The 12,570-nt window shown below is 37.3% G+C and overlaps 1 pseudogene; it reads right to left on the bottom strand.

Annotated features, from left to right (window-relative positions):
• Nucleotides 1-742: 742 nt before the first annotated feature.
• LOC136125733 (coiled-coil domain-containing protein 150-like) lies at nt 743-11,677 on the bottom strand (annotated as a pseudogene).
• Between the last annotated feature and the right edge of the window lie 893 nt (nt 11,678-12,570).

Here is a 12,570-nt window from a genome sequence, read left to right as displayed (position 1 = left end):
ATGAGATAATGTATGTGAAAGCCCTGTGTAAATCATGAAGTGTTATTCACGCGTAAAGCAGTGCACTGGAACTCTGTGTGATCTCTATAGTGAGATCTACCTGAAAACTGCTGTTACAATTATATATTAACAAACAGTAGTCTGATAAGGGCTGTTGGGTTGGAAGAAGCATGTCTCTGAGCGACCTGGAATCAAGTCTAGACACTTCCATTTCCTAGCTCTGTCACCTTTTAGGACTCTTTTTTTTAAAAACAGATGTTTTTTTCCTCCTCAAACGAGTAGTTAATCTAACCTCTCTCTATGGTACCTTACAACTATCCATTTCTACAAATACAAGTTGACCACAATAGGTTGATAACCTGAAGAATGGAGAGTCTGACATGATAAATCATTAGAATCAGTAGGAGAGCAAGGATTAATGACCTCATTTCCTTATTAGCATTCTATTATCCAATATTCAATCTAGATTTATAGAACCCAAATGTTCCCATGTCCACAGTCAAATAAACCTGAAAAAAATCCACATAAGTTTACAATTAAGAGGGTCAAATTCTATTTTATTACCAACATTCTCTGTCTTTCTCAGTGCCACAGATAAAAAGGAAATCAGCAACTTTTTACATTCAGGTCTGTGGGAAATACCAGTAACACTGGCCACTTCGAGAATTTGGAATCTTAAGAGTTTTCACATGAAATCTCAAAAAACTAACAAAAGTGTAATTTCTAGCATCTGTTTTCATACCTAGATCAGACTTGAGCTGTGAGGTAGCGGTCTCCAACTTCCCTTTCTGTTGTCACTCCTGTGCCAGTAGTTCTTGGTTGGTCTGAATAGAAATGCGTTAGGGCAACACAGTTTTGCTGCAAAATTTGCACCTGAAATCGTATAAGAAAAACTCCTTTTCTGTAAGGTAAAGATTTCTACTAAGCTAACTTATAGCACAGGCGTAAGGCAGATTTTTCTGATCTTAATGTTCCTGGAGGAAGAAGTGGTGTTTATGTGTTACAGTTAAAGATCTCAACAGAGTGCAGTGTCTTACAGCAGCGCTGTCCAGAAGAACTTTCCGTGCACTCTTCAACAGTGTCTTACAGCAGTGCTGTCCAGGAGAACTTTCTGTGCACTCTTCAATAGAACTCAAAATGTGGCCAGAGTGAGTGAGGAATTGAATCTTTAATTTTGTTTAATTTTAACAAATAAAATTAATTTTTATTTAAATAGCCACACGTGGCTAGTGCCTACTATATTCGCACTCTAAAGTATAGTAATAAAGGATCATTTGCAAATTCTTTAAGTAGAATCCTCTTTATAATTCCATTGTGAAGGACAGCACTCATTAAACTAATAAAAATTATGTAATCCAATAATAGGTATTATGATTTGAAACTACTAATTGCCTTGGTACTTAGAATTTAAAATATTCTAAATTACATGTAGATATTTCAAATAACAACTTTGATGAAAGCAAAAATATTATGCTAAAATAAATAATGAGCCTTGAAAACAGCAATGTAAACACATTCCTGATTATTTGACTTATTCCTTGCTTCAAATGTCAGCTCAGTTTAATCTTTCTTTTCTCTGCACATCATATACAATACATATAACAAGAGACTAGGTCAGTGCTTTCCAAAATCAATTCTTGTAATAGAGATTATATGGTGTAGAGGGAAGGATTCCCTCCCAGGAACTAAGAGTTCACTTCTGTAAAGCCTGAGACAAAATAACCTCTCTGTCCTTAGCTCCCTCATTCATAAATTAAGAGTGCTGGACTAAATGGCATCTGAGTCCTTTCTTATTTTGCACTAAAATTTTTAAAATTGTAGTAAGAATGTTAATAGAGGAATACTAAAGAAAAGAATTTAGGGCTTCCCTGGTGGCGCAGTGGTTGAGTCCGCCTGCCAATGCAGGGGACATGGGTTCGTGCCCCGGTCTGGGAAGATCCCACATGCCACGGAGCGGCTGGGCCCGCGAGCCGTGGCCGCTGAGCCTGCGCTCCGCAACACGAGAGGCCACAGCAGTGAGAGGCCCGCGAACCTCAAAAAAAAAAAAAAAAAAAAAGAAAAGAAAAGAATTTAATAAATCTAGAGGTAATAAGCAAAACTATAGGTTTGTAGGTAAAACATTAGCTTTTCCCTTTTGGTTTCACTTTCCCAACATAAACAAGGAGAGAAAATCTCTCTACCTGTTTCCGTTCCACCTTCACTGTTGATCCCATTTCTTGTATTTTGAGTAGCACGCCTGATCCAGGTTTCTCAAGAGATTCCCTTAGGTGCTTTTCTTCAGACAGTCGTCTCCTTAGCTATAGAGCAACACTGCAGTTAGGCAAGAGCAAGGGAACTTCATAGCAGTTTAACAAAGATCAAAGTCACCATGAAAAGTTTACCAGACATGCCACCTCACCCCCATTCTTCGTTCATTTATGACTACTCAGAAACATGCTTTTGTTTCTCCCTAACGGATAACCTTCTAAGAAATGCAGAGTCAAACTTTTTACCCTCATCTTCCTACTGTGTAAGTCTGTTTTCCAAACTGTGTGTCAAGATGCATTAGTAAGTTGCAAGAAGCACTTGAAAAAGGCGAGGGAGAAAAGAATAGAAAGAAAATATCAGAGCACATAGCAAGTAGTAAGGAAGGGTAAGTACTGCTTCATGAAATGTTTGTGTATATGCATGTATGTATGGTGTTGCAGTGTAAAATGTCTTACAATGTATTGCTGTCAAGTTTGAAAAACACTAATATGTCTTAGTATATGTATTTTCTGTATTTCTCTATTTTCTAACTTTATTTTTTAACTCTTTATTTTCCTGTATTTTGATTTCTTCACATATATATATATATATATTTTTTTTAACCCATAGTATTATAAACATTCCTCTGAAAGCTGTTTCAATTATGTATCGGATTTCTTTTTTCATGTATTGGAACTTAAAGATCAAAACAATGAAGTAGTTGTTAAGCAGCAGACAAAAACAACACTCAAGAATTTGGGTACACTGACCTTATTTCTATCAATAAATGACTATGAGTCAGATAAAGATAAAAAGAAGGTTAAGAGTCTCTTTTATCATGAAGTAAAGAAATCCTTTCTAATTTAAATGGGAACTGAAAAATGCTGTTCCTTTTATGAAGTGACGTTAAATTGAAAGAATTTCTTTTTTAATTTATTTACTTATTTATTTATTTTTGGCTGCGTTGGGTCTTCGTTGCTGCGTGTGGGCTTTTTCTAGTTGCGGTGAGTGGGGGCTATTCTTCATTGCAGTGCACGGGTTTCTTGTTGTGGTGGCTTCTCTTGTTGTGGAGCATGGGCTCTAGGTGAGCGGGCTTCAGTAGTTGTGGCACACGGGCTTAGTTGCTCCACAGCATGTGGGATCTTCCCGGACCAGGGCTTGAACCCATGTCCCCTGCATTGGCAGGTGGATTCTTAACTACAGCGCCACGAGGGAAGTTCCAGAAATTCTATTTTTAAACCCCAGTAAACATGATGTAAGAGTACACTTTATAACTCTTCTCTACATTGTACATATGTACTTTATATGTGTTTTCTTGAAGGATGATATATTTAACAATTTCAGAAGTTTTTAAAAAGTGAAATGAGATGAAAAATATGTTGACATGAAATAGTTGCAAGATAGCCCGTTCTGGAAATGTTCTATGATTTTCTTAACCATACACGTAACACTGAACATTTGGATATTTCCAGTGTTTTGCTATTCTAAATACTGTTCTGCTGAACATGCTTGTGAATCAATCTTTCATTGAATTTCTGATTATTTCCTTGGGATAAATCCTACAAAAGGAATCACTAGGTTAAAGGTATAAACATTTTTTAGACTTTTGATACATTTTGTAATTCTCCTTCCAATTTTACCTTATCAGTAGTATTTGAATGAATATCATCAGCACTACAGATTATCACTTTCTTAAATCTTTGCTAATAAATGAAAAACAACTCCTTAATATTTTTTTCATTTCTTTGGTCCCTAGTGAGATTAAACATTTTCTAATATGGTTATTAGTTCTTTATATATTTTCTGAACTGTTCTTATCCTTTGCCCTCTGTTTTTTTTAAGTCAATTTAAGTTCTTTAAAAGGGAAGATTATTAACTATCTAGTTTTGTTATGTTTCATTAGTTTTGTTTTATACATGTATAAGATTTTAATTTTTATATGGTCAAACTTATAGAGCTTTTTATAATCTTGTTCCTTCTTTTCAAGATTAGAAATTCCTTCCTTATCCAATAATCAGTTAAATATTAATATTAGAATCTTATTTAAGAATGAGCTATAGTTTTTGCTTTGGGCTATATTTTTCAGGTTTTATTTTAGTATCAGATTACAATCACTTTATAATTTAGAGTAGCATAATATACTTTTCTAAGCTCTACATCGAATTATATAGTATAATTTTCTCAAGATATAATTTAAGTGCCTTATAAAGGGAATCTTTATTTGATAATTATACTACTAAGATATTCATCCCTAAAGCATTATGAAGGGCTACCAGTTAATCTATTTCATGTTCATCAGAACCAGATTTTATATATATATATATATATATATATATATTTCTTATCTCTTAGAAAGATATATACTGCATTTAGTTTATCTTTGTATAGTCCTTTATTATGGGCTGAATTGCATCCCTCTGAAATCCATATGTTGAAGGCCTAAACCCCAGTATCTCAAACTATGACTGTGTTTGGAGATAGGGCCTTTAAAGAGTTGTTTAAGTTATGAGGCCGCTGGGGTGGGCCCTAATCCAACATGACTGTTGTCCTTATAAGAAGAAATTTGTACACAAAGAGACACCAGGGATGTGTACACAGAGAAAAGACCATGTGAGGACACAGAAAAAAGACAGCCATCTGCAAGCCAAGGAGAAAGGACTCAGGAAAAAACCAAACCTGCTGATGGTATCTTGATCTTGAACTTTTCACCTCCAGAATGGTGAGACATAAATTTCTGTTGTTTAAGCCACCAGTCTGTGGTACTTTGTTATGGCAGCCCCAGCAGACTAATATATCCTGCCTGCTTCACATACCCTCAAAATGTCCCTATTTGACTAGCATAGTCCTTCTTCAGGTCCTTGACAAGTTCAATAAAAATTCAATATTTTACTACAGCACCAAGAATTAAGACTTCCCCAATAAAAAAATAATGTTAAGTGGCAATCCAAAGGATAGTCTTTTCAACAAATGGTGCTGGAACAACTAGACATACACATACACAAACTCACCCAAAGAATCTAGATACAGACCTCACACCTTTCACAAAAAATAATTCAAAACCTAAATGTAAAATGCAAAGCTATAAAACTTCTAAAAGATAACACAGAAAAATCTAGGTGACCTTGGGTTTGGCAATGATATTTTATTAATAGATATAATACCAAAAGTACAATCCATGAAAAAAATGGATAAGTTGTACTTCATTAAAATTAAAAGCGTCTGGGGCTTCCCTGGTGGCGCAGTGGTTGAGAGTCCGCCTGCCGAGGCAGGGGACACGGGTTCATGCCCCGGTCTGGGAAGATCCCACATGCCGCAGAGCGGCTGGGCCCATGAGCCATGGCTGCTGAGCCTGTGCGTCTGGAGCCTATGCTCTGCAACAGGAGAGGCCACAGCAGTGAGAGGCCCGCGTACCGCAAAAAAAAAAAAAAAAAAAAAAAAAAAAAATTAAAAGCGTCTGCTCTGCAAAAGACACTGTTAAGAGAATGAAAAGATAAGCTACAGATTGGGAGAAAATATTTGTAAAACACAAACTGGATAAAGGATTGGTATCCAAAATATAAAAAGAACTCTAAAAACTCAACAATAAGAAAAAAAACCCAGCTGCAAAGTGGGCAAATGATCTAAGATACCTCACCAAAGAAGATAGACAAATGGCAAATAAGCATATGAAAAGATGTTCAATATCAACTCTGTAGAAAACTGCAAATTAAAACAAGATACTATACACACGCCTATAAAATTGGCAAAAATTCGAAACACTGACAACACAAAATGCTGGTGAGGATGTGGAACAACAGGAACTCTCATTCACTGCTGGTGGGAACACAACATGGCATAGCCACTGCAATAGGTTGGCAATTTCTTAGAAAGCTAAACATAAGCTTATCATAAGTATGAATCGTACTCCTAGGTATTTATCCAAAGGAGTTGAAAACTTATGTCCATACAAAAAACTGCATATGAATGTTTACAGCAGCTTTATTCATAACTGCCAAACTTGGAAGCAACTAAGATGTCCTTCAGTAGGTGAATGGATAAACTACAGTACATCCAGACAATGGATTATTGTTCATTGATAAAAAGAAATGAGCTATCAAACCATGAAAAGACATGGAGGATTAAATGCATATGCTAAGCGAAAGAAGCCAGTCCAAAAAGGCTACATGCTGTATGATTCCAACTAGAGAGACAGTGAAAAGATCAGTGGTTGCCAGGGGCTTGGGGAAAGACAGGGGTGGGGGAGGGAGGCACGGGGTGATGTGTATGTAGAGCACAGGGCATTTTTAGGGCAGTGAAACTATTCTGTATACTGTGATGACCAAAAAGTAAAACTTAATCTAAACTGTGAATTTAGTAATCATGGATCAAAACTGGTTCATCACAGACTAACACAGAATGTGAATAATGGAGGAAGCTCTGGGGGTGGGGAGAAAGGATATATGGGAACTCTGTTTCTGTGCAATTTTTATAAAAACTTAAAACTGCTCTAAAAAGAATCTATTAAAGTAGCCAAAATATTTTTTTAAAGCATGAAACAATATACTCCAACTAACAATGAACAATCATGCTTTTATCAGTTACTATTGGCAAATAAAATACTCTACATGAGAGAATGTCCCAGATAGCTACACTCACCACCCTAAACACACTGTAATTCATAATTTTTAAAATAGCATATCTATTTCTCTGTTTTGTATAACAGGATATTTTAAATATAACTTGATCCTTTTGATTTGGACTCATGTCAACTATTATTCTGTCAGGGAATATTGAGGTTTTTAGGCCACTGTCAAGGTGTATTGAATTGGTAATTCTTCTGATTCTTCCACTGTTTTCAGCTGCAAATTTTTAGTCCAACAACTTTTAGCAGCCACCTACTCCATAATTCCAATCTGTTATCTACTTAAATTTAGACTGAAATGAAAGTTTTAAGGTAAAATTAGATGAGCAGACTTATTAAAAGCTTTTTATTTTAAGCACAACTTTAGTGTAAAAGGTCTTTGTATGTCCACTTAACTCTAGTATATGGGCAACTGCATGAGTTTCATGGTAACTGTTTCCCTCCCGGCTCAGAGAGCATTTATTTTTTATTTCTGGTTTTGTGGCAGTATTGAGGTGAAAGGAAGTCTTAATGTCACATATGGGCCGGTATAACTTCATGTGGCATATTTTTAAAATCTTCCTAATAAACAGCCACATATTTTCTTCTTCAATGGTTTCTTTTCATTCTATCCACTTCCTTGACTTCCCCCTCTGCAATTCCAACGCCCCCTTCACCTTCCTTTTTATCTTACCTCCTGAACTTTTTTTTTTTTTTTTTTTGCGGTATGTGGGCCTTTCACTGTTGTGGCCGCTCCCGCTGCGGAGCACAGGCTCCGGACACGCAGGCTCAGCGGCCATGGCTCACGGGCCCAGCCGCTCCGCGGCATGTGGGATCCTCCCGGACCGGGGCACAAACCCGTGTCCCCTGCATCGGCAGGCGGACTCTCAACCACTGCGCCACCAGGGAAGCCCTTACCTCCTGAACTTTAAGGTTCATTTTACGTTTTGTGGTCTTCAGTTCCCCTTCAATAATGGCTGCATTCTTCTAAAATAGAAGGAGAAAAGGTTCTAAATAATCTGAAATGACAGGAAGAAACTGTCTGTGGTATATCACAGTTCAAATCTAGACTTTTTTGGGGCAACCTATACATGCTATTCTGAATACAGTTATAAACACTTCTTATTATGAGTCTAAAGTAATTATTACAATGAGATATTTAAAGTTATTTTATTACTTTGATTCATGACTTCTATCATTTTCCCTTTCAGATAACTAAAAAATGATTAGTCACATGTACCTCCTATGTAAAATTCAATAATCAGAAGAAAACCTAGTAATTGCTAGACATTTTTCTTACAGGGTATATTCCTATTTTTTTTAAGTACTCCATTTTTTCTAGCCTCAAATATTATCTATGCTTAGGAGTTGAGGATGAAAAACACAGCTTTCACTATTCATTCTCTTTTATATTATTATTAATAGCACTACAATCTAAGATGTAAAAACTCAAAGCTGTCTTTGCCTTATTCTCTACCTTCAGCCCCTATCCAATACCACATTCTAACGTATCTTTCCTCTCAAAATGCTACAACCGTAATTCAGACCTAATAAAGTCTATGTCTCAAATAAGGCAATGGATTCCTAATTGGTTTTCCTATCTCCAATCTCTTCTCCTATAATTGATACTCTACACTACTGCTAAATTAGTTTTCTTGTTTTAATTATGTCACTTTCTTATCAAAAATTTAATCACTCCCCATAGGATCAAGCCCAACTACTTGATTATTCTTGATCTTGAAATCCGCTATGAGCTTATCCCTAGTCAATTTCCAACTTATTTTACACAAACAAATCCTCACTCCTGTCCAGCTAGTTTATGCATTTCCTCCTAACTGCACCCAAGGGAAAGATCTAGGTTCAAATCTGAGTTACAGGAAGAAAACAGGCAAGTGTGATCTCAGAGAGGTGACTTCTCTCTGAGCCCCAGTACACTTATCATTAAAATAGAGACAATAAAGCTTCCCTGGTGGCGCAGTGGTTGAGAGTCTGCCTGCCGATGCAGAGGACATGGGTTCATGCCCCGGTCCGGGAAGATCCCACATGCCGTGGAGCGGCTGGGCCCGTGAGCTATGGCCGCTGAGCCTGCGCGTCCGGAGCCTGTGCTCCGCAACGGGAGAGGCCACAACAGTGAGAGGCCCGTGTACCGCAAAGAAAAAAAAAGAGAGAGAGACAACAATATCCTACATCTTGAGGTTTTGCAGAGATTAAACAAAACATGTTTTAAACAAAATAACATCTGTTACACTGCCTGGCCTGTGAAGGGTAAACAAAATCATTTGTTTTTTTCCCTAGTCTTATTTTTTGCTGCCCCTGTGTGTGGTCTTTTAAACGTCCTCACCTCACTGCTTTGCCTTCTAAAGGTTCATCTCAAGTCCCGTCTCTTCCTTGAAGCCTAGCCTAATCTATTCTAGACAGGACATGCCCACCTTCCCAAACCCACCTGAATACAGAACACTTATTGGCAATATTTGCTTATTGTCCTATACTGTCCTTTAATATTTCTTATACCCTTATTTTCTCTCTTTAGTTTGTCCTGCTATGCCTTGTTCTCCCAGCTAGCATATAAGCTCTTGAAGAGCACAGACTCCCTCATATCTCTGGATCCGCACAGTCACATGTAGAGGGTAGGAATCTATAAATACTCAATTACTGACAGCACACAATGTTATAGGCTATCAATGTAGATAAATTTCAGATGTCAAGAATCCTCACACCAACATCACCTATTTTTAAAAGTCAGTTTTATGGGTCTGTTGCCTCCTCCAGCTAACACAGTAACTGTGCGTTTGTATTCCAGAACTCTGGACTCAAGCCTTTGCCTCTGAGGCAAGCTGCAGAGTCACAGTCAACCTTTGCACCTCATCTTGTGCCTTGTCTTCTTTCTATTTTACATCTCTTAGTTGCTGGCACAAATTCATCACTTCCAGTTGCAATAGCTTCAGATCCCTGGAATGCTCCTCCTGTATTGTATTCAATCTTTCCTTCAGAAAATCTATCAGACAGGACAGGAGGGTCATCAAGCAGATCAAAGAAGGTCAGGAAAGGAAAAGAATCATGAACTCATCAAGCACCCACACAGGACCGAATTTCTGATGATTCTCTTCTCTCTATACCTGTTTTTTGTGGGTTCAAATCTTTTTCAGTTTGCAGACGAAGATGTTCATCTTCAAGGACTGGATGAGGCTTTCCAGACGGCACATTCGATTTACCAGAAACTCACAGTTCTTCCATAAAATATCTGTTTTTCCTGAACAAATTATTTCATTCTGGATAGGGCTAATGATGTTCTGGCTCACAGGCTCCTCTAAACATTTTGGAGTTTGCAAGTGGCCTCTGGACAAAGATCCCAATATAACAATATTATAGGGTAATCCCAACCATCGAATCAATGTAACATTTCTACTGAGTATAAAAACTATATTCTTTAGTTAACCAGCATCTGATAGCCTCTGCAAATTTAAACATAGAGAGCACTATTAGGTAAAGAGGATGAGACCAATGTGGGATGGGTAAAGACCACTGATTTTTTTTTTTTTTTTTTTTGCGGTACGCGGGCCTCTCACTGTTGTGGCCTCTCCCATTGTGGAGCACAGGCTCCAGATGCGCAGGCTCAACGGCCACGTCTCACAGGCCCAGCCGCTCCGCGGCATGTGGGATCTTCCCGGACCGGGGCACGAACCCGTGTCCCCTGCATCAGCAGACGGACTCTCAACCACTGTGCCACCAGGGAAGCCCAAGACCACTGATTTTTTAATGGTTATTTTAATTGGAATTTTTTGTAAACTTATCTTGTATGTAAAAGCAAGTGATATATAAAACATGTTAAATGTTAATGGTAAACTAAGAATTAAAGTTAGCATGGAGGCAGTATTTCACATCCTTTTTAGAAAAGTTTTAAACAAGGTGATAATAAACATTCCCATTTTGTTCTAACATACTCAACAATGGTACAAATTTAATCTTTGCTGAAGAGTTATTTATTCTATGTGTGCTATACCAACTATACTAATTTTAGGTCTTCATAAGAGACATTCAGGAAATACATACATAATTTTAAAGAAAATCACACCAGTAAATTCAGCATTGGCCACTTAAGCACCCAGATTCCTCAAGGCCTTTGACAATCTAACTTTTAATGGCAATAACTTCTTCAGGAGCACAAAGGAAAAACACAGTTCTTCTTTTGAGTACTTCATTATAAACTATGAATTTTTTTTAAGACTTATAACCTCTCTTAATTTACAATAAATCTGGAGAAAGAAAATAAAGACCATATTAATGCATGAATCAAGTTGTAGATGTTCACCTTAACTAATATCAAAATCTATTCTTATTTTTAAAAAAGGACCAAATTTTTTTTCTAATTATATAAAAAATTACATTTGTTTTTAATCAAGTATTGAGGGAGAATAGGATATTGAAGTTTGTGCACCTAATTAACACACTTTAAAAATCTGTTTAGAATAGTGGTAGTAGGACATTACAGCAGGACATTACAGCAGGACAACTCTATCTTGCAAATATTTTCTAATTAATATTCTAATGTTATTTCTCAATTCTTTTCTAAGTACCTATTTCACCTGCCAAACCACCCACACTGTGACTCCTTATGAGTAACCAGTGAGGCAAAATTCTTCAACCTACAAAGATACTGTGACACAATTTTTTAATTTCTTACCTTTTTTCACCAAAGTCCAACATTATTAGGTCATCCCTCAGAGAACTGGTCTGTTCCTCAACTATTCTCATCCTTTGCTGAAGTACCGTGACTGTTTCAGAAGCTGTAGCATTGATGCGGGCTGGAGAGAGGACTGGTCTGGACATTGTAGTTTCCATATGCACCTGAGATTAAAGTCACAATATTAGTGTAGTTGGTTCTATTGTTCAAAATAGCCACTGCCCCTTCCTGTGGAGGATTATACATCCCTGTCCTGTTGAGCTTGGAAATGGCCATGTGTCCTGCTTTGGTCAATTAAATGTGGGTAGAAGCTTTAAGAGCCAACTTGTCATTCATCATCTCTTTTCCCTTCTCCATGCGATGACCAACATCCCAGATAGGGCCTGCTCCATGTGCCAAGATCCCAGAGTAAAGACTACATGAGCAGAGCCATGGCCCATCCATGACATACAGTGTGAGTGAGCAAGAAACTAATGCTGTTATAAGCCGCAGATTGTTAGGTAGTTTGTTACTGCAGCACAATCTAGTCTACCCTGTCTGCTACGATTAGACATACACTAGGACCTATGATTTGGCTGAAGGAGTTATTACCTCTTTTCATTGCCAGCCATTTTCATTTTAACATATTCCCATCCAACCTTTCTGAAAACAAAACAACACTCTACAGTACTTGGATCTCCGAGCAGTTGTCATAAAATAGATTTACCAACTACCTTGAAGCAGTGATTTGTAAAAATAACTTGCAAACATAACTCCATAGCAAAGACTCTTTTACACCTACTGACATCAAATTTCCAGACTCCTCCCGCAAGACCACATGAGAGTAAATGGGAGTAGTGAGACTACTCTTTCAGGTATTAGTGACAGAAGCAGAATCAGCTTATAAGCAGTCCCAACATTTAAACAAATCATGTGCCCAAAGTTCAATGACAAGATCATTGGTGGAAACTTTAAGGACATTCTCCTGCAACTCTATCCTGTACAGACATTTCTATACTAATCAAACAATAAACCTTAAGCATCACTAGCAATAGTGTATCTGTGGGAATGTGTTCACAAAGGC

The sequence above is a fragment of the Phocoena phocoena genome, chromosome 7, assembly GCF_963924675.1.
Source record: "Phocoena phocoena chromosome 7, mPhoPho1.1, whole genome shotgun sequence".
NCBI classification, from domain to species: domain Eukaryota; kingdom Metazoa; phylum Chordata; class Mammalia; order Artiodactyla; family Phocoenidae; genus Phocoena; species Phocoena phocoena.
Note: the sequence above shows the minus strand (reverse complement) of the source record. Positions and strands in the feature narration are given on the sequence as shown.